This window comes from Anomalospiza imberbis, chromosome 12 (genome assembly GCF_031753505.1).
Source record: "Anomalospiza imberbis isolate Cuckoo-Finch-1a 21T00152 chromosome 12, ASM3175350v1, whole genome shotgun sequence".
NCBI classification, from domain to species: Eukaryota; Metazoa; Chordata; class Aves; order Passeriformes; family Viduidae; genus Anomalospiza; species Anomalospiza imberbis.
The window spans coordinates 15882636-15909314 of record NC_089692.1 but is presented as its reverse complement, the minus strand read 5'-3'; the positions used below and the strand labels follow the sequence as shown (position 1 = coordinate 15909314).

Sequence of the window (26679 nt, the reverse complement as noted above, 5' to 3'; positions counted from 1 at the left end):
GAAAGGCCAAGGGTTCAAAGCTGCTCATCAGTGTTGGTTGACATTCCCCCTTAGAGCCTTTGGAAGTATCAAGTTTGCCAGTTATTGACTGCATTGCTGAGTTATCTCTTGTATAAGCACAATTTCCATAAAGGACATAAGGCCGGGGACATGTTCACCAGGTGTTTTAAGACATGGTTGATTTGATTTTCTCATTTCTTGTTTTCTCTAAACATATTTCTCTCAAATATTAAATTGTAACAATATTATTGATTGCATTCTGCTTATGGAGCAATAGCATCTATTTGGCTTTTTACTTTTTTTTTTTTTCCTTAATGATTTGCTCAGAGCATGGAAGGAAGTGAGGTGATGAAATACCTTTGTCCCTTGGAGATGAGGGCATTCCAATGGAGACCAACAGCATGACAATACGGGATCTGTTAGCACCACAACAGACCAGGCAGAGTCCCTGAACACAAAACCTTTCTCTGCCTTTCAGGAAGGGATTCAGGACTTCACATCTAGATCTTAATAGTAAAACACCATGTTTTTCTTCAATTAGCAAATATATTCCCACATGATTTGAATAAATCTGGAGGAAAATTCTCCAGGAGCACAATAACTGTAAAGTCAGTAGAGGGGAAAAACATGCCATGTATAATCTGCCCTGGGCAAAGAAAATGCATCAGGTTTTGAAATGCTGAATGCTGGCAATTCAGCAGAAAGTAAATTGTGGACAGAAACAGTGTTCAGCTGGTAGGACAACAGCAAGGATGTTTCAGTCAATTCTGTCTTTTTCCTGTTTACTGTGTGATTGCAAGTGAAGAGGTAATACCACTCAATGAGGCAAATTTCGTTCTTAGATTCATGCGCATAATTATCAGTGACCTTTTATATCTGAGAGAGAATTGATTTTGATGAGAGCTCTACCTCCTGCTCTTGGTGCTGGGTCTTGCCCAATTTGTTTTACATGCTCAACAGTCATTATTTGGATGAACCAATCATGGAGATGGGCTATTATTGATAGATCTTCCAGGAAACATGTCAAAGTTAAGTAAAAATAAATAAAACATGAAATTAACATGAACATGGGTTTTCCTAATCAGATACATGTTTCAGTAGCTCTTGCTCAAGAGGCACAATTTAACCAGGAGAATGCAATTGACATGAAAGGTTTATTAAGAAAAACAATGCAACATATATGTCATACACAAGGGAATATTGAAAAAATTAAAATTATCCTCTAGAAAACATTTGTTGAAAGATTCACAGACCTGAACCAAACCATCTTCTAAGGTTCTTTAAAATGCTACAACAAACTTTGTTGTTCTGAAACAGATCTGATCTTGAGGAACTGCCAGGTTTTCTAGCACACCAGAATGGGCGGTCAAAGGACTTTTATGACCCATATTTAATGCCTGTTTAGCAGGTGAGAGAAACAGGAATTGCTCAAGCTCATGTGTCCAGCAATTTTTGGTGTAATGATTCAATGCCAAGTCCTACATCTTCTGGAAGAACCTTTCTTGGGCACAGGAGGAGCTCTCATCTTTCTGACTCAGGGGGAAGAGTGCTTTGTGTCTTGCAGAATGAAGGTCCAGATCTTGGTCTGGATGGTTGACAGTGGTACAGTGTTTGCCACAATTTCTCTCTAGCTTTATGAAAAACAGTAGACACCCAGTGTCCATGTGTCTCTACTTGTTTATGCATAAAACTGGTCTCTTAAAATTAACGAATGCTTTTCAAGAATTTTGTGCAAACAGTTTGCTTCAGTGAGTCAGTACCAGAGGTATGAATAGAGGCCAGGGCTGCTCACTCCTGGCTCTGTGCACCAACCACCAAAACCATTTACTTTTCTAGCCAGCACCAGAGTGAAGATGTGAAAATACCACAAGCAAAACTTTTTATTTTTAATTTTTTTCAACTTTTCCACTCAGTTCTGCAGACTCAGGCAGTTTGGTTAGCTGTTCACATGGAGCGAGAAGTTAATATTGGCTTTGCCATGGAGTTTTTCACTTCGAGGTGTATGAAAGATGAGTTTTTCCTCTTGCTCTCCCCACTGACCTCTGCTTAAAGGTGAGTGGAGATGTGTGCTGGCTTACTTTTGCTTTGAAGAAACTGGTGCAGAAGGAGAGGGGAATGAGGAAAATTTGGCCCATTGGGGTTCCGGCCCCAACCTCCCGCTGGCAAAGAGCAAAGAGGATGGGTAGAAGAGGGAGGCCAGGAATAGCAAATGGTCCACAGTCCCCATCTGTGCTGTTGATTCCCTCCTCTGGTGATCCAGCCAGGGGATCAACAGGCCAGTTGTGCCCAGTCATTAAGGAAAGGCATGTCTGTAATTAATGGCAAAGGGCCTGATACAATAAAAGACATGTCTGCCTTTTCCACTGCGAAGCCTGCATAGGGCTGCAAAAGACGCCAAAGAAAATCAATGTTAAGCAGCTTGTATGGATTTGTGCAGACCTTTACAGTGCCAAAGTCCAGACATATTTCTCATTGAGCTGAGTCCTCATATGTTTTATTTATAATTTAATGCTAAAATTTATGAAGGAGGTGCATGGCAGAGGGAGAACCCATAACCTTGTCATTTCTTTTCTTAAAGCAGCAGCTACTAGATCTAGGAAAGAATTATGTCCTCCTCCTTCTATCTGACTCCCCAGCATAAAACTTCACATGATAGAAATTTTATTCACTCTGCGTTTGTTTTTAGTGAATCACCTGCACAGCTGAGGTGCTTGTTGCATATCACACAAGTTTTTATCAAAATCACTAACTGCCAATCACTTCCTCTAAACTAAAGCACCTCAGCTGTTTTTCATCAAGCATGCCATGTTGCATTATGGACTTTCATAACTCAGACACTTAAGGTATGAAAGAAATTAATTGCCTGTATTATTTTCCATAAAAACAAATAAACAGCACTAGATGCCTTTTTAAACTCAATCGGAGGATTGATTTTTAAATCAAATTGTATTTCATAAGAATTCAAGCACTCACCACTAGAAGCTGTAATCTTGGAACTTTAAATATAGATGCTGTAATTCCAGAATGTCACATGCTTTAAACATTGAAGTATAAACCATTGGCATAGGAAAATGTTGTGGTTTAACCCCGGCTGGCAAATAAACATCACACAACTGGTCTCTCCCTCCCCCCACCAGTGGAATGGGAAGAGAATTGGAAGAATAAAAGTGTGAAATATTGTGGGTTGAGATAATTTTAATAGGCAAAGCAAAAGCCACACAAGCAAGCAAAGCAAAGCAAGGAATTAATTCACCACTTCCTGTGGTAGGCAGGCGTCCAACCATTCCCAGTAAAGCAGGGCTCCATCATGTATGACAGTGTCTTGGGAAGACAAATCTCAGAGCACCAAACATACCCCCTTCCTTCTTCTTCCCTCGGTTTTATATGCTGGAATATGTTTCCAAATGACTTGGAAAATCTCTTGGGTCAGTTGGAATCAGCTGTTCCGGCTGTGTCCCCTCAAAATCCCTTGTACCCCACCCAATCTCCTCACTGGTGGGGTGAGGAGCAGAAAAGGCCTTGATTCTGTGTAAGTTCTTCTCAGAAATAACAAAAACATCCCTGAATTATCAACACTGTTTTCAGCACCAAGCCAAAACACAGCCCATACCATCTACCGTGAAGAAAACGAACTCAACTTTGGGCAAAACCAGCCCAGAAAATAAAAGGGGTACACATAACAATATATTAAACATGACAGAAACATTTACAGCCTTGTTTGGAGAGAGGAAGTTTCCTTAACAGAATACATTATTTACTGGTCTCTACTGTATCATTCCACCATGGTGTCAGGATTGCATTTTTTCTGGATGTATGGATCAGGCTTTCTGACATCAGCCACGTTTGTATTGCCACGCTCAGCTGAGACACCAAGGTGCAGGATTTCAGCTGGCATGGATCCAACCAGATCAGCACTGCAGAGCCAGCTGAGCTTAATTGAACTGTGCTGGAAACCTAAAAGTGATGAAGCTGCCAGGGAAACAGCACAGGTTCCTGCAACGGAGAAGACCGAGTGACAGGAAGAACCTCAAAATGTGTTGTTCGGCTAAATTGCCAAAAACAGGTAGGAGTCCAAAACTCATACAAGACTCATGGGTAAGAATGTAATAGTTGCAAATATTTTTGTGTTCAGTTAAATTACCCAAATGACCTAGTTCAGCAGAATGTGAGCTGGGAGTCTCAGGGAAGTGTCTGTCACATGAGATACTTAGTTAAATTTAGTTAAACAGTCAAATATTACCACATTTATAAGCAAAATAACAGAAACTCCACCTAACCCAAAACACTTCACATTTTCTTTAACAAAAACATGTTTCCTGTTCTATCCCTCCCCTTTTTTGGGGGCCTCAGATATATCAGTTGTTTAAGAGATGTGACTGCCCTTATAAATGTATCGAAGATAAGCTAGGCTGTAAAGGATTCAGGTTCATGAACTGTGTTTATACAGTCTATTGTTTAGTACTCATGAATAATTGATTCTTGTCCTTCCTGCACAAATATTCAATCAGATACCATTCAAATTGATAGCAGGTGTCTGATCTAGGAAAAAATGGCAATGTTCTTTGACTGGAGATGTGATTGTAATACAATTCTACTCCAGCCATGGGGTAAAGAGAAGTGCCACACATTTCAAATGGGACCTGTTGAGAGGGAGAGTTTCTAATTAAAACAGCATACCGTGTAATTATCTGGCATGTTTTGGGTAAGCAACCATCCCAAAAAATGCTTATTGCATTTTATTTTTATGTGTGTATTTGTGAAATGAAGGACAGATCATAATTTTTTAAAATTGCTTGTTTCTGGTGAGGGGTTTGGTTATGCAGACAAGAGTAATTCTATGTAGTCTGTAATTCCATAGAATCCTTACATACTCAATATTAAAAATCTGACTCTGATTTCCCCAAGACCATGTGATGACCAGGAGACGTAGAATAATTGCATTATGTGATATATTATTTGAGATCCAGTAAGAAGGTGCCTGTTCCTTAAAGCACAGGTTCTTTTCCAATGAATTACAACTTTTCACTACTGGTAGCTTCCTGTAAGTCACTTTATATACTACAGGGAAAAAAATGTGCATAGAAACAGAGCAGGGAGCAGGACCTGCTTTTATATCCTTGAACCTTGGAGCACTGCTCATTTCTTGCTCAGGGAGGTTTGCGGATGTGAGCAAAGTTATGCCTGATATGGAAAGAGGAGCTGCAGAGTGAATATAGATATATAACTGGAATTTTGCTCCCAGGCACATGAAAATAAGTCTGAGGAGTCAGAGGTCCAATATGTTCCAGCTAAAGTGAATACAAGTCTGATAATTGAATTAAGACAAAAATCAGTTCTAAGTTGGGGTTAGGAAATAGAGGGTATAGTCCACTTGTGATTAACTGATATTAGTAGGAATTCTGGAAGAGCCAGTGAGCAAATATGTAAGTTGTTTTTATTTCTTGGATGTTTGTGGGAGGTGTCAGCCTTTGGAAGGGTGTGGAAGAGCAGGGATGATGTTCTCATGTGTTTTGCATCAGGGACCCAAAGCACTGTGCTATGAAGAGGAAAAGTGCTTCAATTCCTCCTCATTCTTACCCAATCCACGGGTTCCCTTGCTGCAATTTGCAGGGGTGTTTTTAGGGTCAGTGTTCTTACTTTGTTTTGCTGCTTTCCCTGTGTCCTCCCACCCCTGAGTTTAATGCTTAAAGACAGATAATTGGAAGCTCTGAAAATTGCTTTCTTCTGGTTGCTAGTAAGGATAGTTTTCCATATTTCTTTATTTACAGGACTTTATATTTTCATCCTCTTTTCTATCAAAATGGCTCTGTAGGTGTAGAAAAGAGGTTCTGTTGTATAGTATTAATGTCCATTCAGTCTTTGAGCACATACATTTGACTACCAACATGAAAAGTTAATGTTGTTTAGAGGCTGGGGATGCTGAGGCCACAAACATTGGTCCAATGAATGGTTGGTCACACCAGGATGAGACTTTTTGGTAATGCTGTTAGATTTACACATTTGAACCAGGCAGCTGTTGGCACTGCATAGTTCTCCCACGTTCTTCAGCTCTCTAGCACTCACGTATTTCCAGAAAATGAATTCAGCCATGGAGTGCTAACTCTCATGGTTTATCTGCATCTTAATTGTCACTGGCAGTTCTTGAACACTATCAAGCACCTGCCCCCATGTCTCTCTCAAACCCTCACACCCATCTTACAACCCTCTGGTGTACTTGATCCATCCTTTAGAGCTGTCTCACAGCTCTCCATGCACTTGTTCCATGCTGTCCCCCCCAACACTGAGATACATTGCAGAAAGATGCATCTGCCATATGAGTGCCAACACCAAGGTGTGTTTCAGAGCACTTTGCTCTTGTCGATTGAAAAGCCCTCATTGGGTTGCTTATTTGAGTAAAATATTTCTGCTCTGGAGCAACATAAAATGTAGAAGTTCCTTTTCTTTTCTCTGTTGAATACTAAGCAACTGCCTGTTTGTGAAGGTTCAAACAAATGCTTTACTTACACTCTGTCTGCTCAGCACTCCAGTGCATAAAGTCCCGTATTTTTAGGGAGTGCAGACCCTCAAGCCGGTAGCACACTAAAATGCTCAATCTTCCATAAATATTACCCTTCCCCTGACCTTCCTTCATTTTCCATGCTGGATTCCACTTCTGAATCTATTCATTTTGAATAGGCAGCAAAATCCTTCCCTGGAATAGACAACACAGGTACACCTTGCCAGCTGTAGCAGTTCGTAATGTATATATTATTGAAATATTGGCAGGGGCCTCTGAAACCACAAGCAGAATTAGTTGTACCCAGAGAAACATGCTTTCTTTCAGTGGCCTGAGAGGCCAACAATTACTAAAAATATCCTCCTCCTTTCCATAATTTCAGAAGATAACATAGTCTTTAGTGCACAAGTGACATAACACATGAATCAGCTCTTCATAAATACTTCTTTTTCTCATGGTACCTTACAACTCTTCAGATGGGGCAGCTCACAAAGACACCAACTTATTTCCAAGGGCATTTAATGCTTGCTAAAGGTTTCAATTTGCCTACCTTCCACTACTAGTGAAAGTTTCCCTTTAACTAAGCACAAACCTGCAACCACCTTACTCACATGTGGAACCTTATAACTGCAGTGATGTTTCCATCCCACTGCTAGAAACACGGTGGGGAAGTGGTGCCAAGGCTGGGACCAGGTCCGTGGCTCTGGTTCTCACTTCCCTCTCCTGTTCCTTGGGACACAGAAGGAGTGACAGCTGTGTTGACTGAGGTGTGACCTTGCAGTGGTACTTGTGAAGCACTGGCAGGGTGATACTGTGGGAGGAGAACACAGAAGGGTAATTCCCTTGCAACTCAGAAAATGGCATTTGCATTATTTTTTCTGGCAGGCTCTGTACTCCACCTCGGCAGTGATCCATCCAGGTAAATTGTTGCTTGTATCAGAGTGTTTACAGCTTTAAGGGCTCTGAAGAGCTGTCATACATACCAGTTTTTGAGTGCTCATGAGTTTATTTGGAAGTGATGTGTATTTACAGTAGTCAAATGACAGTGTGAACGATATGCTCTGCACTTGAGGAGCAGCCAGGCTGGCAGTTGGTGCAAGAGATATGTTGGATAGAAGAAAACATCTTGAAATGCTTGTAATGAGCCTAAAACCCCAAAGTCAAAGCTTTTGGAGATCTGGACTCTGCTGGTATTCCTCAGCTTTGAATTCTTCCCTTTTTTCTTTCCAATAAGCCAGGATTTGGTGATGTATTCCTTGCATTGCACTGGTGAGACACCACCTTTTAAGAAAACCCACCTAATAACTGGAAGATATCACTGGCCTCTCCAATCCCTTGAAGCTGCACACTCTGGCATCTTTAGGGGTATTTTTTCCCCCTATACTTATTTTTCTGACCGTTCAACTCCATGAATTTGCTCATTTTTGAATGTGCAAAGCCAGGAAGCAGAGCTGGGTGTCACCAAGTATCTGGGTACTGCCTGACCTGCAGTGGGAACCTCTATGTATGGATTTGCTTGGAGTGGGAAGCTGGATGGCTTCTGTATAATAATTTTGAATTTTTAGCTATCGGACTCTCTCTCTAGGAAGTTCTTAGAATAAGTCCATCAATCATTCAATTTCATAGGAATGAAACACCAGCGTGGGTTTCTGTTCAGCAAATGCTGAATTATATTCTGATAATTGAGAGGATGAGGGAAGACATAATCATAAAAAAAAAAAAAGTGTAAGTCTTCTATGTACCTTTTTCAAAGGGTTCTGGAATTCATAAACAATTCCTAAAAATACACTGGAACAAGTCTTAAAAAAAAATATCTTCCTAATTATTCAGATGATAAGAGGGTTGTAAAAGGTAATGTAAGATGGAAGTGATTTGTTCTCAGCAAATCCATCTGATTTCTTTGAAAGAATAACTAGCCTGAGGAAAATGGTAAGATGTTGCTGAATTGTCCTGATTTCAGCTTTTGGTTTTGTCACACATAATATCCTTGTGGAAAAAAAAATTGCAGTGGAATGTGCACAACTCAAGAACTACACTGGGCACCATATTTTACATATCAAGAAAACATATTAAATTGAGTGGAGGGTGGCAGGAAAATCTGAAATTTATAAAACATAGTCTATGAAGAAAAGTTGTGGGAACTGATAAACCTAGAGAGAAATCATGGTGATAGTCTTTCCAATATGAGAAAGTTATGCAAAGGCTGGTGCTTATTGTTCTCCTTCCACTTGAGGGAATTCAAAAGAAACCAATTTAATTTTCAGCCAAGATGCATTAGGATGACTGGGAGGAAAACTTTCTAACCACAGGGGGAATTGAGTAATGATGCAGACTTCATCAGAGGGTTTCCAGAACAGGCTAGACAGATGTTAGGGGGGTCTGGCACTACTAAAGATTCCAAGGCTGGGGAGGTCCTACCCAGGCCCAGGTTATTACCTGAGAACAGCAGCCCAGGAGGAAAGAGTAAAAGCTACTGCCAAGGGACTAAGAAGGAGCAGTGGTTTTATCAGATGGTGATAAATAGCTCTTTCTTAGAGATGGGGATGATATTAGTTTCTAAAAAAAATAAAGTTCTTTCATCCTGAATTGATGGTGGTATATACATTTTAATATATGTAGGAAAGCACATTGTAAAATCTTGTAAAGACACAGCATGCTAGTGATAGTCCATCACAGACTCTGTTTATATATTGTGATAATAGCCCTAACTTCTTATTTTAAACATCAGTAACACTGTGATCTAATAAAAGATTAGGGTTTTCTGAAGTAACTTTTACTGGATTTACATACATTTTTACTTCACATACAAATTTTTGTAGGCCTCCTGAGAACTTACAATAATAGGACAGGAGAGAATGATGCAGTATTCATTTTAATTTGCTTGTCTTGGAATGCCCTTTGCTGTTTATATCACAAATTTCAATATACATCTCAGAGGATCAGAGCAAGTATAAATATCTATACCAATTTAAAAATGTACCATTTTTAGAACCTGTCATATATTTTCTGGTAAGGCATGCTATTCATCATCTTCTGAGGACCATTTTTCTTAGAAATATGTAAAAGCATATATACAACTAATGTACAGCATCCCAAAAGCTGTAGCTGGGAACATAAATTAAGCCCAAAATGCTCAATTTTAACTGTACCTTGCTTTTCATGGTGGTTGGCTGTCTGGATCTGAGAGTGCTTTCAAATGTGAGTGAGATGAGTTTCACAAAGTTCCAAATAAGTTGATAGCTATTATTGGGCTTATGTCTATTATTTCATAATATCATCCTCCAGAGAAAATGCTGATTTTAAGACCCAGCTTGCTTCTGAAGCCTAAACTGAAAATCTGGTTATGTATCTGAGGTAATTTAAAAGTTTATTCTCTTTCTTTCCCCATCTCCTTACCTTCTGTAACTTCTAGTACTGAAATGAGCAGCAGAATGACATTAACATCATAATTTTTGGCACATGGAGATTTTTACAGCTTTTGGTCACTCTCAGTGAGTCTTTATTCTAAAAAAAAAAGCATACCCAGACAATGTGTACTGAGGAATGAATCAGTTGTAGGATATCACTTTGGTGTGCTGTCACTTGGCTGTTCTCATTTCCACTTGCTCCTTGGCAGTGACCTGTCTGCAGTCACACCTGAGCTGACTTTAAGTTTCTATCAATAACAATGCACAGGAACACATGAAAGGAAATATAAATTACTGATAATGCTGGTGCTCAGGAGTACTGAACCTTTAGCTCATTTATTGAACAGTTAAATATTGCCACTTGTGTAAGCTAAGGAAAAAAAAAAAAGGAAACCTCACTAAATCCAAAACTTCTCATTTTGTCTTTTGTTTGCTCTTTCATCTCCCATTCTCTCTGCCATAGAGGTCATCTGTGGTGTGTCTGTTGAGATCCTCAGCAGCCAAAATGTATTAGAGCTGCCACAAAGTTGATTAAATTGACTAAAAACGTGACAAAAATGGCTAGCAGACCACTACTGCTGGGTTATTTTATGCTGTGCTACAGATTCTAAACAGTTAAGAAAACCAATTAGCATCAAGCAAGCGTACAATAGCATTTTGTTCTGTAATTCTACCTGTCACTTTTTTATTTCCCATTTCATTCTCATCTTTCTTCATAATTGGTTACAAAAACACCAAGCTGTAACTACTTGTGTGAAGAAAGATGAGAGGCAGACTCTGAACAGATCAGTGTGTGCGTGAGGAGCTGTGCCTTGTGAAAACCCAAAACCAGTTGGAAAGTGATGATTCAACCAGTAATGTACAGTGTGATGGATGGGATGGACTGGGAGGAGAAAGAGCTGAGTTGTGTGGCTGAGCTGCTCCAGTGGTCACTGTGTTTTACAGACCAGTGCTTGCACCTCTGTATTGGGCAGTGTCTGTTGAGGAAACAGCAGTAGCCATAAAACACTCAGCAATATCCTATAAATAACAATGAAGATTTGGAGACAAGGACACTGGGTTATGTATTTCATTATTTTGCTGTACTGAGAATGTGAAAAACAACAAAAAGCAGGTGGCCAGGGCGACTGATGTAAGGGCTCCTTTGACACAGATTGCATTTCAGCATTTTTAATAACTCATTTCCCCAAGGGTGGGGTGATGAGGATGCTCTAAATATTCCATTATTTTTTTTAAAAGATTTGCAGAGCAGGGAGAAGGCAGCCCTATTTGCTTGTCTGATGCACTTGAAAATCCTCAAGGCACATGGATGAAGGCACTTGTTTGTGGGCATCATTTCCAGATGCACTTTGCAATCAGTAATGTTTTCCTAGGAAGTGAAGTATTGTATGAAGTTCTGTTTCTGTGGGTAATTCCTGCAATGTGTAACTGGTAGATTTCTGATTTTACAAGGAAGGGATGGTGTCTCCTTATTTCTAATAGAAAAAGATATATCAAACATTCTGTTTACAATATTGATGAATGAAAGGAAAGTTTTCTGCCTCGGTCAAATATAACAGGAATATTTGGGAAATTTTTATTATGTTCTTGTACTTCTTTAGTCAAATACATCAACTGTTTTTGGTTGTAATTTCTGTAATTTTCTTCTGCTTCAGTGACTTGCACTGACTGCACGGTAAGGAGAAGAACCTTGTCCTTTTCTTGCACCTTGTTTCCTATGTGGTGTGAAACTTTGGGGTGTCTTTCTGCACTTTCCATGGTACCAGCATTGATGGTGCTTTTTCTTTCTGACTTGCAATATCTCTAGATCATTTATGCTTTATTATTTATTTATTTAAGGAGAAGATGCTTGCCCACCATCAGAGTGGAAACTGGTTTATCCCAAATCCATCTTTGCCTTGTCTTCTGGGGCTAAAAGCAATGTCCAAATGATAAGTCTGCTCTTGCAGTGATAAGATTTTCTTCATTGTCTTTTCTTGCATTTAGGAACTTAAAATGAATTCAAGGTAATAAAAATAGCCAATAATTTATGCCCATCCAGATAGTCTGACTCTGCAATTGCTCATGTATTTTTTGGAGGTGATTCACTACTAGAATTTCTTTGACCCCTTAACCAGAAGAGAGGGACAGACTGACATAGCTGAAGCCACAGCTCAAGGTCAGTGTAATTAATATTATTTCATATGCAGCTTTTAATTTTAAGAACTTGAGGGGTAGGATCCCAATTTATCCAAAACTTATAACACAAGTGTATGAAGTCAGGAGGCAGCTGCCAGAGCTAAGGCTAAGAATGCACTTTAATTTTTTTTCTGAACTGGGAAGCGCTCTTATTCCCTCATAATATTTTGCACAACCCAAACATGTAGGTCAAGAGGCCAGAAAATTAGCACCGAGTTATAACACTCCTGTAAGGGGGTTTGATGAAAATAAAACCTAAAACCATTCATATGTTTTAAATGGTTTCCCTTCCCTCCATTCATGCAGTGATACAGAACAGCTGGCCATGAAACCTGGCTGCATATTTGTTAAATGGGAACAGATTACTAAATCAAATTTGTTGACCAATTTTCAAGTATGTGGCCTTGAGATATTTAAAAAAAAACAGAAAAAAACCAAACCAAAACAAAACAAAAAAACCCAAAAGATGGAGAGGGGGTTGCATTGCCTAAAGAGAGAAGGGGTAAGAGGCCAGTGATACCAACATTTCATGCTGGTGGGATTTGGCAGGGGGGAGGGAATCGAATCGCTAACTTTCGCGTGAGTACCAAGCTAAAACCTCAGGGAATTTTATATAGTGCATGTTGTCAGTATTTTAATCATCCACAGCTGTCAAAACTCTTGTAACCCGCCTCTTCTATTTAAAATGTGTCTTCTAGGCATAAAATAATTAAAGGTGCAGGACCATAAGGTAGGCTCAGAGCCGCTGCAATGTGACAAAACTCCACATATGAAAGGCATTATTTCAGGAAGTTTTAAATATAAATTTTGTTTTGTCAGAAGGCTGCAGGGCACACATTTTCTATACTGTCAAGCTTGATAGTAACAATATTTATATTTCAAATAAAAAGATTAAATTGCAGTCTTATGTGTTTCTGGTTTTCACATAGTTTTTACCAGTGTATCATAGTGTTCCATATCAGTGTGTCATCGAAACTTTTTTTTTTGCTGACACCAGTTTTGCTTTATTGTAATATTAAGTCTTGTACTGTCAGTCCCTGAATTGAAATAATGAGGGCAGACAGTAGTTTAGTTGACTAGCCTATATCTTCCCTTACCTCCCCCTCCCAAAAAAAAAAAAAAACCCTGAAAACAACACAAAATAAAAATGAATTTGTTCAGAAAGGTAGTTGTAAAGAGAGAGATTTGGAGCCTACAGATATAAAATGGCTTTGTGTGTGTGTGCACGTGTGTGTTTGTGCAGCCTTGTGTCATCCTCATGCCTAAGACCCCACCTTGCAGAGCTGCCTTCATGTGCCTGCCAAGTGATGTCCACTTTGCAAAAGAATTAAAACTCAGTGGAAGAAGACGGGAAGGCAGCATAATTTCTGAATATTTGCAACTTTGTTTATTTTTAGTATTAAAACACTAACCACGAAAAAAAGTGTCTTGGTTTGAGCTGTCTGGCTGGCGAGGCTTTTGTGCCATGCTTTATTTCTGTTAGTTTTGAACTTTCTGCTGGTGCCCATGGGCCTTTTGCTGTTCATTGTTCAGAGCTGGAGCCCAGGGCTGGGCCGGTGTCATCTGTGCAGCATCAGGGCTTGACAGAACAATGGGGAGAAATGGGAAGGGGTTCTGACACAGGCCCGTGTTGGAAGGACCAATTGGAGTCACTGGGGCTGGGTTTGCTCCTTTTGGGTCAAAACCTGAATATTTCATCACAACCCTTTTGTGGCAAAGGCTTTCTGTGCTAATTCCCTGGTTTTACCTCTGTGTGATGGTGAGGATTTTCCCCCAGTGTCTGACAGTGCTGGCTGATGTGTAACAACTTCTCTGACCATGATCTGTTTGGTGAACTGGGCTTATCAGAAAATTTGGGTGTTAGAGAAATTCCTCCAGAGCTGCTGCCATCTTAGGTGTGATATGGGCTTCATTGTTCTCTCTGTGTTTCTGCACACTGGCCCTTCTTTCTGTCACTTTAAGCCTTTGGTCTGTCATTTGACCAGTCATGATTTTACAATAATGAAAGTTTTGCTTCTTTTTTTTCCCAATAAAATGAATTTTGAAGTGTTTTCTTTTGTTTTAATTGGTATTGATATAATAAATATATAATCACTGATTATTGATATAATAAACATATTTTATTTCCTTCCATAACCAGTCAAGAAGTTTTTGGTCCATTGTAGAAATTAGCTGGAAATCTTCACAGATTCTATGCAGTACATGATGTTGAAATGCCAGTGAAAAGGTTGTGTTCACTGAAGAACAGACATGCCTTTTCCATGCATACATCCGTGTCTCTGTGCTTCTATATGCTTTGCAAAAGAGCCTGCAGGTTTAATCAAAACAGGAACAATAGGGGAAGATATTTAAAGTTATGTACAAGTGCAAGACTTTTGTATGGAAAAGGAGACAACAGGTGGCACTACCCATTCTATCCTCACAGTCTGATCTCAGTTAACACTCCCAGACACATTTTTTTCCAGTTTGAACTGATGGATATACAAATCAGGCTATTGCAGCACACACACCTCAAATGAGGGAGCATTTGGAAACATCTGGTTTCATTACACCAGGTAACACCTGCATGAAATTACATCTGTGTGGAAAGTCCTTTAACAGAATTTAGTAATTAAAGTGAGGCAATCTAATCAAAGAAAGGCATAGAGAAGGTGATACATGAAGTTTTGTTCTCTGCCATGTAAATAAACTGCATTAGTATATTGGGTCTTCCAAGAAACAGTTACCATCAACAGCTTTCAGTTCATGTTAAAAACAGCCTTTCACACTGTATCCCCAATATATATCCTGATCTTCCAAACAGATCCCCAGGGTGCTGTTTGGATTTATTGCACTTAATGGCACATTGTTTGGAGTGTACCATGTGTGGGTCCCACCGAGTTTTACTGGGGGATTCTGTGGCTCAATTTCCTTTCAATATGTAGCTGTGTCATTTTCAAATTTTGCATTAAGGCCTTGTGCAGACGTTGTTTTATACCTTATCAGCTGGTTTGTGAAATGTCAAGGCTGACCTTGACCTCAGCATCAGCAAGGAGCTCCCCAGAGGAGAACGTGGAGCCTGGGGGCTCTGTGCTAGTTGGGGGTTTCTCTGTGTGTTGTTGCTGTGTCTGAGCCTGGAACCACCTCAAAGTGGGGCTTCTATGATCAATTCTTAGTTCTCTTGTGATTCTCAGGAAAGGAGATGGTTTCTCTGTGCTGGACTAGGTTCCGAGTTAGCCCTACACAGGGCATGGGCAATTCTGGCTTTGTTTGTCTGAGATTGGCAGTTTGTCTGACATCTGGCAGTGTCACCTGGAAGGCATAAATAATGCCATTGTTTCAGGGGTTCTGTCAGGGGCTGCATATATTTTCGTTGTCAAAAAGTATAGAATAAAGGTTCCAGCAGAAATCACAAAAAAATATCTGCTACTGTTAGAAAGTGATAAAGGATGGCAAGGTTAACACTCCTAGCTTTAGGATGAGTTCCAGCAATTCTTTATGGAGCTGACTGACATTTTTTCCCATACATTCTTTTCTCTGAAAGCTGATTTTTTTTTGGCCAGAGTTAAAAAAAAAAAAAAAACAACAAAAAAAAACCATGCAAAATTTTCATCTTGGAAATGAATGCCCTTGCCAAGATTAATAAGTTTTCCAAAACTTCCCTGGAGGAAGAATAATCCTTGGAGCATAGCTGGAAGTCAAGGACTCATCTTGGATATCAGCTTTTTGGTAGAGTGTTTCCCTGCCTGCTCTTGAAACAGCACACTGTTAATCACCTGACCTTTGAACGAGTGCTGCTGATCTGTTCAGGCACTTTCATCCACGTTAATCCAGATGTGCCTTTTTAAACCATGTTCCTCCTGTTGATCTATTGATGTTCTCAGAATCCCTTTCTCTGCACATGCCCTCGAGGCTGGGCCACAGAGCAGGGCAGGATTTGGGTGAGCCAGGAGAGGCTGGGAGCCCAAAGGTCACCTTGCCAGCAGTCTCCTGTTTGAAAGGAGAATGTTTTATACTGGTTGCCTGTGCTGATTGCTGCTGCTGCTCTCTTTTGCCACAACTGAGGGCCAAACACATCTTTTTGTTTAAGCTGCAGGTACAGCCAGGAGCAGCCTTTGATGTCTCTCTTGCACAAGGCCACTTAATGCTTCAATCCCAGAGTCAAGTGAGTGCATGGAATTGTGGCTCCACAATACCCCAAAAAGTCTTTGCCTCCTTCTCCAGCATCTGTAAATACAGTTGAGATAGTTTTCTCTTGCTCTTTAAGAAGGCAAAAAAAAAAAAAAAAAAAAAAGAAAAACAAGGCAGTGGCAGTAAACTTTCTGCAGAGCTTTAGAGCTTTAGCCTACCAAAGATTTAAAGGATTGACATTTGCATTACATTTTCCCCCCACCCAGTCTCCTCATTAGCTGGATATCTTTATTCTCTAAATATTTACCACCTAAACCAAATTTACAGTTTAATTTGCTGCATAAAATCATTTATTGACTGATAAAGCTCATTACTAAGGCCTAGCCCAAGCTGTAGCCTGGCACGACAGTTTTAATTCTTGTAGCAGCAGGCTACTGCAGGAGAAAAACAATCCTGTCACGTTAACGGCAGGGGTCTGAATTATTCAAATACACTAAATCCTCCCAGAACAGTTCCCCTGCTCATAATTTGTCTTTTTCCACCAACAATTAACTAGCAATATTCAAAGTTAACAATGCCAACTCTTTTGAAATCTCAAGGAAAATGGAAATATACACATGCAAGATACGTTTTTAGAGAAGAATACATTAAAAGACCAGTGCTAGGAGACTTCTATGGAATATAATCAGTTCAATGGACCCACTGCTTCCTCTGGGCCAGAAGGAATTTGCTGGATATTTGTGTGTGTGCAGATGGGTTTGGTGCTGAGTTCTGGTGTCAGGTGGCACAGATGCAGGGCTGCTTACACCTGCCAATGGTCCTTTCCATGGCACTCCTGATGGCTGATGTTTGTCAGTTCTGTTGATCTCAGAGAAGGATTTTCCTCTTCCATCTCCTCTCTTCTGTCAGAGCTTTTGCTGTCATTGTGATAATGAGTTATTGTAAATAATTGCAGTAGTAAGTATAACATACTGGGGCAAAGCCATGCAACAGCCCATGAAAAGAGTGAAAACAGAGATCTGTGTGGATGTTCCTGGTACAGGTCATCTTGGAGAAGCTGAAGGTCTGAATCTGTCCCGGTTAGGAGGCTCAGAGCATTCTTTTCAAGTCAGCCCACAGAATTTAGGCTGGCTGGTGGTCTTTATACAAGTCTCTGATCAGGGCAATTTATGAAGTCAAGACAAACTGAACTGTCTGACCTGCTGTGGTTGTTAACCCATTGGCCAATTTGATTTGCAGAACAGGGTTTAGTGTTTTCATAATTGGTTTTTCTTACCAGCTCTGTTGGGTGATGGACCCACTCCTGCATCCATGAACAAAGAAGGGTTTGAGATCACTCCAGTGACAGTGAGGAGGAGCTCTAATTCCCTGTAGAGACAGTTTCATTCCACAGAGGACAATCCAATTCAGGTTTGCCCTGTATGTGTGACAACCACAGCCCATATATCACAGTCAGTGATGAGCACTGGGAAAGTCTTTAACATTCTGGTGTGTCATATAAATATTGCTTTTACATAGCACTTTACACTCTTTCAGACCTGTAAGTCCATATTTCCCCTGTCCCATTCATTTTCTCCCTTCAATTTCTGTGGCAGTTCCAGTGCAGAATAGCTTCTTGTGCAGACCTTCAAAGTGAAAATGATGGCTCCAATTTGTGACCAAATAGCTTTGACATTGTCTGTACATTTGCTTGAGTTTATAAAAGACTTTGGTTTTCTTATTTAATCCTTTGATGTAGAAGAAGTCTGAAAAATCAGTAATTCTTTCTGGTGTTCCCTTAGTGACAATTTTAACTCTCCCATGAAATTCTCAGTTTTTAAACTCATAATGTGTCTTTTTATCCCTTCCTACAGCACACAGAGTGCTTTAATGCTGTGAAATCTTAGATCTCTGTGAAAGTGCATAAAGATAGGAGGAAGTTAAAATATATAAAAAGAATATAGAAGATTGTGCATTATTTGCTACTCATCTATATCAGCATTTCACGAGATGTGGGCCACAGCTCCTCTGGTGATGGTCTGCAAAACGACTGAAATTCCCCTTCATTCCCATTTAATTTAAAGGTTAAATCTGTGTTTCTAGTCCACTCCCTGGGTGGTGGTTGAGTGGGCAGTAGCACCTGCTGAACTGATATGTCTTTATTTGATCTGATATCTCCAGTGAGGAATGTATGTGCTGCAGGAACAGAGGGCACTATAGAAGGTTATGTATGTGCTTTCTGAGTAGCTGTAATCTCTCCTATTAATACAGCCACAACAGTGGAACTGGACTTTGGCTCTAAAACCTCTATTGCTGAAGATAAAAGGGAATTATCAGTAGGACTGAGGCTCCTACCCAGTTTGGACTGGCGATGTTAGGACTGATCTCTGATATGTGCTCATGTGTGTGCTCTCCCTGGGTGCTGTATGTGCTGAGGTTCCCCTGGTACCTGAGAGCAGTGGAGGGGACTCTGGTGGTGCAGGTTTGCCCCAGCAGCTCTGGGTAGTGTTGAAGTGCATTCTTGCTGGACACTTGCCCACTGTCAGTGTCCTCTTCTGTTCTGCTGACATGCAGCCACTGCAGCTAAAGCCATCCTTAGTGGTTTAAGCACAGCTGTGATAGATAATCCACTGCAAACTCTTCATTTTTCTTTTATAATGAAGGTAATTTTAAAGTATCACCTTCTCTCATAGAAGTTATCCATTTTCACAGAAAATTACTTATAATCCTCATCTGTTTCCTTTACTTCTGTGCTGTCTTTTTTGATGAGTTTCTCATCTCACCTTTCTGGAATACCTGTGGTGTCACCTCTTTGTCCTGTAACAGTTTTATGGTAAAGACTGATTAGACCTTGGGCATCCTGAAACGAGACAGCTTGTTCAGCTGTCTCACATCAAGTTTTATCAGAAGACATTGTATGCAGAATTTCTGAGAGCACGCTGGGGTAGCTTGTAGGTAAAGCCTACCTTCGAACTTCCCATCTCCTTAGCTCCTCTTTCTATAGAATCTCAGTCATTTTCTTACATTTATCTCTCCTTCTGCTATCCCAGACCTCAGGGTAGTCACCAGACTGTTTAGTTTGCCTCTGGATGAAAAGAAGGATCTGGACCACATGCACCTGAGCAGTTCACCTGTGCAGTGTCAGTGGCCCCACCGTGCTTGGACAAATGGGGCACAGCGAGTTCAGTGGAGCTGTGCTGCTTCCCACTGCCTTGGGACCTGGTGCTGCAATCCCAGAGCACTCATTTCCAGCTCCCTTTGACCGTCTGCCCCTGGTTGTCACAGGCTAGAACGAAGCCGTGGGGAACTTGACCTGTGCTTGTTTACTCCAAACGTGCCCACAGCTGCAATGAGCCCTCGCTGCTCTGAACATGCTGTTCCAGCTCCTCTCTGTGTCTGAGGCTTGAAGCTGGTTAATTGTGGCAAATGTGGTTTTTTGGGACATCTAAGGGTTATGTCACTTTTCTAAAAATCTCTTTGATCTTGAATCAAAAGAAGGGGGTGGGTTTTTAATGTCATCTTAACTGTGTGGCTTTTACAAATTAAAAACCTACTTGAAATTGGTTATACAATATGTGCTTGTGTTTCTCTAAGACTGATGAGACCACCTTTGACTCTAAGCTGCTTTTTCTAGCAGATCATCAGAAAAACTCTGGTAATGAACAGTTAGGAAAAGCTAGAGGGAGCTTTTGAAATAAGAACTGTGCTTTTCTCTGTATTTTGCGAGCCAAGGCTTTAATTTACAATAAACGCAATAAAGACAGATATAAAGCTGCTAGTGTGCCATATCATGTTAGTAAGCAAAGTAGTAGAAAGAAATACATATTTATCCTGTCCTTGTCACTAGAATCATCACAGTCATAGGTAATTAGTACCTAGAGTCCGAATCATATCCCACTGATTTTGCCAGAATCTTAGAAATTACTAACTTTGTATTAAACTGATTGTGTCTTACTACCTTGTAGCTCTATAAGCATTTACAGAATCTCAGGATTATTTTTTCTCAATTGTTTGCACCTTATAAACCCATTTATGTAAGTTGTGAGCTGGGACCATGTGGCTGAGAAGGGCTTTAAATTAATGGAGCCTTTCCGTTAGGTCTGATAGGCTTCAGTACAGCAAATGCAAGCCTACTGAATACTGCTCTTGACATATTTCTGTGTAGATTCCTTTGGAGTAGTCTGTGGACTTCAAAATATCTCTGAAATATAAGTGGAAAATCACGTGTCTAATTTGTGGGATGGATTTTACATTTTGTGAAATGGGTGAAATGTATAAAGTGTGTTTTTATCCAGTTTGAAAATCGGGTTTTATCTAATAAGGCAGGCACAAAACAGCCTATGTTTCCCAAATTATGCTTTTGCTGTCACAATTCTATGGAAGAAAAATACTGATGAATTCCTGTTTTCTAGAAAAATGTGCTAATATTTCTAAAAGTTTGTCAAATTTTTCAGAGGTTCAAAAAAAGAAGAAAAGCTTCCCTTGAACAGTAATAATTATCACTGCCCCAGCTGTCTGGAATAAACCAAAGATTGTCTGGACTAAACTAAAGAGCAAAAGCATTGGTGGTACCCAGTTTTATGCAACTTTTTTTTTTTTTGTGAAAGAAATGAGATTTCTTATTGTGGATGTTCAAATGATGGTAATGCCAGTCTGTTCTAAGCATAATTGATGATCATTGTTTGTGGGTAAGTTACTTGCCAAAATATCTGTGTACAGGAAACACATTCAAATATCATAACCTTATTTTATTTGGTTTCCTTGTAGGTGTTCTATTTCCAATCACTGAATATGTTTAATTTCTGTTAAGTATGTATACCTGAGACAAAGATTAGTATTATTCAAAACAACCAGTTCTTTGGTACAACTAAATTTTGAGGACTAACTAAAAACAATTTTAAGAGACTGTATTTTCTGTGAGATAAACTCCCCCAGCTTCTGAAAATATCTGCCTTAACATCAAAACTTTGGTTTAGTGACCCAGAATGACTAGCTGGTAACGGCAAATTTAATCAGGCTTTAAAAAAACAAAGTTCAGAAACCAATGGCAACCAGTATTTTTCTGAGTTTCTTTGCAGATGGGACTGTTAATTTTAAAAGTCGAGCAGGAACCATTTTGAAAATCTGCCTGGTACTTTGCTCCCTTTGCTGATGTGGGAAAGTAGACGACCTGGCTCTGCACCACTCCTGGTGCCAAAAAGCCTCCTGGTCTTCCACTGCTTGGGAGCTGTAGGCACAAAGTGGTGTTGAGATAAATGCCCCAGAGCAACTGCCATGATCTCATGTCTCTGTTGGTGTGACATACCCTTGTTGGCTCCTGCAGCCCTGTTTGACTCAAGGCTACTGGGTACACCTCATTTCTTCTACCTGAGCTTTTAAAAGGCTCATCTGATAAGGTCTGAGCAGTTTATGTGCACCTCTGCTTTACTACACCTCAAACTTACTTCTCTCTGTCCTAAATGGAACTTTTCTGCCATTTAGTTCAAGAGCTACTTTGTGAGGAAGTTGGTCTTCTGTTCCTATTATTAAATATGTGGGATTCTTTGGGGGCACATCACAGAGATTTGAGCTTTTCTTGTGTTGAATTCTGCTCTTGGATACAAACACACAATTCCCAGAGTGATCTGCAGAGAATTAATCTGTCATTAGCAATATTGGGTGTAGTGCCTCTAATTCCCATGCACCACCCTGAAAATTTCCACCACCCCCACAAATGGAAATGAAAAAGAGGACTATTCCATTTATTCTTTTTTATATGTAAATGAGACTTAAAATAATTGTTTGATAATGACATGGGTTTTTTGTTGTTGTTTGGAAATATCTCTTGACAATAATTTATCCTGCAATTATTGTTGCTTAGTCCTATCCTTATAATTAAGGCCAAGAAAGTGTTGTTCATCACCTCATTAAATGCTTTCTCTTTCAGGATGCCTGACTCCCTTTAACACAGCCAAGAGCTGATAAAGCCACTTGTATGCAGAGCTGGCTGCCTGCAGATCTTTGATCTTTTTTTCCCCCTTCTTCAAGAATATGACTTTGTGAAGTAGTTGGTGCTGCAGTTTCAGTTTGTTGTTTTAAACAGTTCAGTTGCTATAAATACTCATTCACTTTGATTTTCAATTGCCCTTGTAAGACAATTGTTTTCTTGTTGGATTCCTACTGAATAGATAGCCCTCCTGCCTTTTTATTTTTTAAAAATGTGATTAAAATATAACCCTCTTTTTAAGCTTTTCCACAGCTCACCTCTTCCTGAAAAGGTGACATTTTTGCCCTAACCAACGCTAATGACTGAAGAATTCTTTGCATTTGTGCTATGCATTTCCCTTGGTTTTAATGGTGGCAAAAGGGGTGAAGGAAATGTCCTGACAGAGGCCATGCAGGCAATCAGAAATATCTCTTGGACCTTAGTCAGAATTATTTGACAGAAATCTCACTTCATTCTGTTTTACTTTTCCTCCTTTCTGCATTTTTTTTTTCACATTGAATGTAGAGTTGTTCCAAAAAATCTATTTCTAGAACCTTTTCTGTTGTCTGAGATATCAGTGGTCATGCTCCTGCAGAGATTCTTCCCCCTGTGAACTCCTTTGTGCACCCTGAGTCCTCTGTCATCACTGAGGAGGGTGGTTGTGGGAACCTTAGCTAAGGGCTGAAGAAGAGAAATTTTAGCTGTTTTTAAAACTCAAGTACCTTAAAGGTCCTCATGACCTTCCATCCCCCTAAAGAACCTCTCAGTTGTGTAGCTAATATTGTAATTCACATATTTCCAAGGTCTGTAAGTTATATTTTTAATAGTATTATGCTTTAGGATAAATGAGCTTTTTGCTCTTTCAGGGCTCAGGATGAGGAACAAAACAAGAACCTCCATCAACCTCCAGCTAGGAGGAGAGAAGGGTACATCCTTTTGCTGTTTCCTGCCATGCCTTGCTATTCCTGGCGTGTTCACATTTCTTTTGTTTCATCCCTTACATGCTGACTTTCATTCTGGAGCTCCTTTTTGTCTATTTTTCATCAGCTTCTCCCAGATGGAGCAAAGACCTTTACAAGTTTGAGGGACTTACAAATGACACGACCTGAATTAGGAAGAGGCCTCATCCTCCCACTTGTGTGAGCAGAGGTAGGGAGGTTTGTGAGCAGAGGCAGGGAGGCTTTGAACACATGCCACATAAGGTGTGTGTTTATATAAATGTGTGTGGGGAACAAAGTGCCCTCCTCTGGGACATTTCCTCTTCCAGACAGTTTAATAACGGAAGCTGAGATTGCTCCTTACACCTCTGCTTCATCTTATCCCATGGTAAGACAAACTTACAGCCAGTGAATTAATAATGGTGCTTTATATTAGGCAAGTGCCATTGCACTACATTGGCAATCATTTATTGACTATTATTCAGTGCTTTGTATAACTCTCATCTGCCTCATTAAAATTGCCTATCGATGACCAGGAGTACAAAGGCAGCAGCACAGGTTTAGGATCATGAGTCATCCTTCAGTTTCCAAGGGGCTTCTCACCCACTAAAGTTCACTTTCTGGTTCAGGGATTTTGATGAATTAGGGCCTAATAGCTGGGTGGAGCAGAGGGATTATTTTAGTAGTGATGAGTGCAGGTAGGGAAGCTCCTGAAACTGAAAGGAATGGCAGGCATTCCTGGCTAAGCCACTTAACTGATTAAGATGACCCAGTGATTCATTTAAAAAAGGGTTTACTTGCTCAGGCTTGAAGTGCCTGGTAATAGTTGATCTTGACTGTTTGTTTAATCTAATGTAAGTGACTTTCAGTGTTAGAACAAACGGGTGTTTTTACACCTGAAAGACTGATGTTTAAAGTAAGTTTAAATTACACCCCATAACTTTCCTTCTTATGTATTGTAGTTCTGGACTAGAGAAAGCTTGGATGTTTCTTCTGCTTTAATAAAATGCAGAGTTGGTGGCAGGGCATAAAGGGAGATTGTGGTGAATAGAGTGGGACCACTTGTTTTGTGCTGAAGGAGGAGAGTGCCCTGGCACTGTGGATCCTGTGAGAGGCTTGTGTTCACAGCCTCTTGTGATGGTCCCAGGACATACTCTGCTGTTCAATTAAGAGCAAAAACTTCTGCATTCATGCAGCAGCTGAAGATGTTCAAGGAGAAAAAGTCTTCTGGGAATTATTGTTAAATGTGAAGTCACCACTTGGAGCAGGAGACTTAAGCAGTTGGGCAGTGCTGGTCTGGTCCCATAGATGTCAGTGATCCACATGCTGCAAATCCTGTTCCTTACAGTATTTTCCTTCCCAGACATTCCCTGAGCTGTGCAAATGAAAGATCTTCCAAATCATTGACTGGAGAGCCCGTCTCATCTTTACCTCTTGTAAAGTGCTGCTGGCCAGCCTTGCTTTTATCACTAAAGCCTCGTAAATGAGTCACTGGTGCTGCATGGCCATGTGTTTCAGTGGCTTACAAATCCTGCAGAACCCACGAGAGCAGCTTTGGAGTGGTAGCTACCTGGCAGCATAAATCTCTCAGACATTAGCTAAAATCCAGTCCACACAGAGTGGTGGATTCCAGATGCTCAAGTGCACCTTGGCATGGATGTATTGAGCACATGGAAATAGGACTGTGCTCCCAAGAATCCTGGTTTTCTCAGCTCATATGGGCTACACCTGGACTCTGTTGACAGAACAGCCATGAAGGTTCACAGGAACAAATTTCAGCTGTCACTTTGCTATTTGTTCCTGGAAATGTGTGAGGGGTACTTTTGTTTCTTGCATTGGGAAACCTAGACGTTCCCTCAGGAATTAATCTGTTACATGAACAATCAGTTGTTTGATTATTTTTTAAATTTCTTTTTAACATCAATAGATACAGAATAGAAAAAAACCCAGAATGTTTTTCAATACTTGATTTGACTGTCTGAAACCAAGATAAATATTAGAAATAGAGTAAAATTTGAAGTATTGCCTTAAAATTTAAATTGAGGAGCTGGAGATCCTCAGACATTTGTTCTTCCTTATTCAGGTCACTGTGCAAAGGATTGTCCAACACTGTAACTTTTGCCCTGTTTGGTCAAAGAAATGCTCATTTTTGCCATTTTTTCATCCTGCATTTGCTGGTTTTCTGGTGTTAAAACTGGTAGAATAGTTCTGACATTTTTCATAATCATTTTTACTCAGATGATGAATTAAAAGTGGCTTCTGATTTGGTCTGTGCCTGTTGCACACTGTGATCAGCTCAGGAACTGGAAAAGCCATTTCTATCTGTTGAACAACACAGCACTTCCATATCCCATATCCATGAGGGCCAGGCTTCAGCATGAAGCCATGAGAGCATTTAACTCCTTTTGATACTAAAATATTTCTTATATTAATGATTGAATAAATATATTGTATATGGATTATTGTTTGTGCTTGTCCAAACCAGTAATTTCCCCTAGAAGTAAAAGCTGCTGTTATCCATAAATCGCTTAAAGAGTTGACCATCAGTTTGACCATCAGTTCAGCAAATCTTCTGTGGGCCTGATTGTGATCTTGCCTAAATCAGTCACATATAACCTTTATAACTATATATAACACTGTTGTTACTCCTGCTCATCCCAGAAGAAGTGAGAGGAGGATATGTCCTGCTGCTGTGGTGACTACCTGAGACATGAGCATGATGTATTTTCTAGGAATATTTCACTCTTGTGAAAAATGGGTTAAATTTTGTTTTCTGAATGGTATTGGGATCAGGATGAAGCTGTGTGCATTTTGCTGTCCAAGACACTCCTTTCCATATTCATCTTTAGTTTCCTGTATGACATTTCAAGCAGTTTTGAGCAATTTTTATTTCAGTAAAATTGAGCATTGCCTTTATCACTTTCAGTCTTACTTATTAACTTCTTCATCCTGCATTCATTGATGACAAGCAGGGCTACCACTGAGTTTCATGGTGCAGAGTAAAGACGTTATATATGGCTGGAGTAATCAAATTTACTTTTCAGGTACGTGCATGTCTTTGATTCTCAGGTTATCAGTTATGAGAAATTTCAAAATCTCTCTTAATCAGGATTAGTACAGCCAGGGACGTATTTGCCAAGGTTCTGTTTTGAAGCACGTTTGCCAGTATGGGTGAAGGCAAGGTTTAATCTCCTTGGCAGTGTGTGACTTCCATGGAAAATGCTATGGATAACAAATATATATGGGTTGTAGTGATACTGATCTCTTCTGAATCATTAGTGTGTTCCACCAGCTTATTTTATTTAAACCCTTGAAGAGTAATAAAAGAGTTGTGGCTTTTAGTGCAATCATTGTGGACTGCACTGGAGCTAAAATTCTGGTGGCAAAATTCCTGAGCTAACTGCTTTCCACTCTCAAGTTAAATTTTAAAAACCATTATGATGATTAATCCTGGCTAATTATTGTTGTCATGAACACTAAACCAAATGTGGGGCCTCCAGACTGTCTCATGTCATGCTGTCTCATTGATTATTTCATTCTCTCCTTGAAATATGTTCTGGGAAGAGTAGCAGACTATAATCTTCATGACATGTCCTCAAGTGCTCT

At 39.9% G+C, this 26679-nt stretch overlaps 1 long non-coding RNA gene across 2 annotated transcripts in view; it reads left to right on the top strand.

The window, feature by feature from the left end:
- Window positions 1-3636: 3636 nt before the first annotated feature.
- Window positions 3637-26679, top strand: part of LOC137481363 (uncharacterized) — a 177438-nt gene continuing 154395 nt past the window's right edge. For both annotated transcript variants that reach the window (XR_011003443.1, XR_011003442.1), the window contains exons 1-2: window positions 3637-4063; window positions 23183-23284. This is a non-coding gene — a long non-coding RNA (uncharacterized lncRNA). The remainder of the gene's footprint in view (window positions 4064-23182; window positions 23285-26679) is intronic.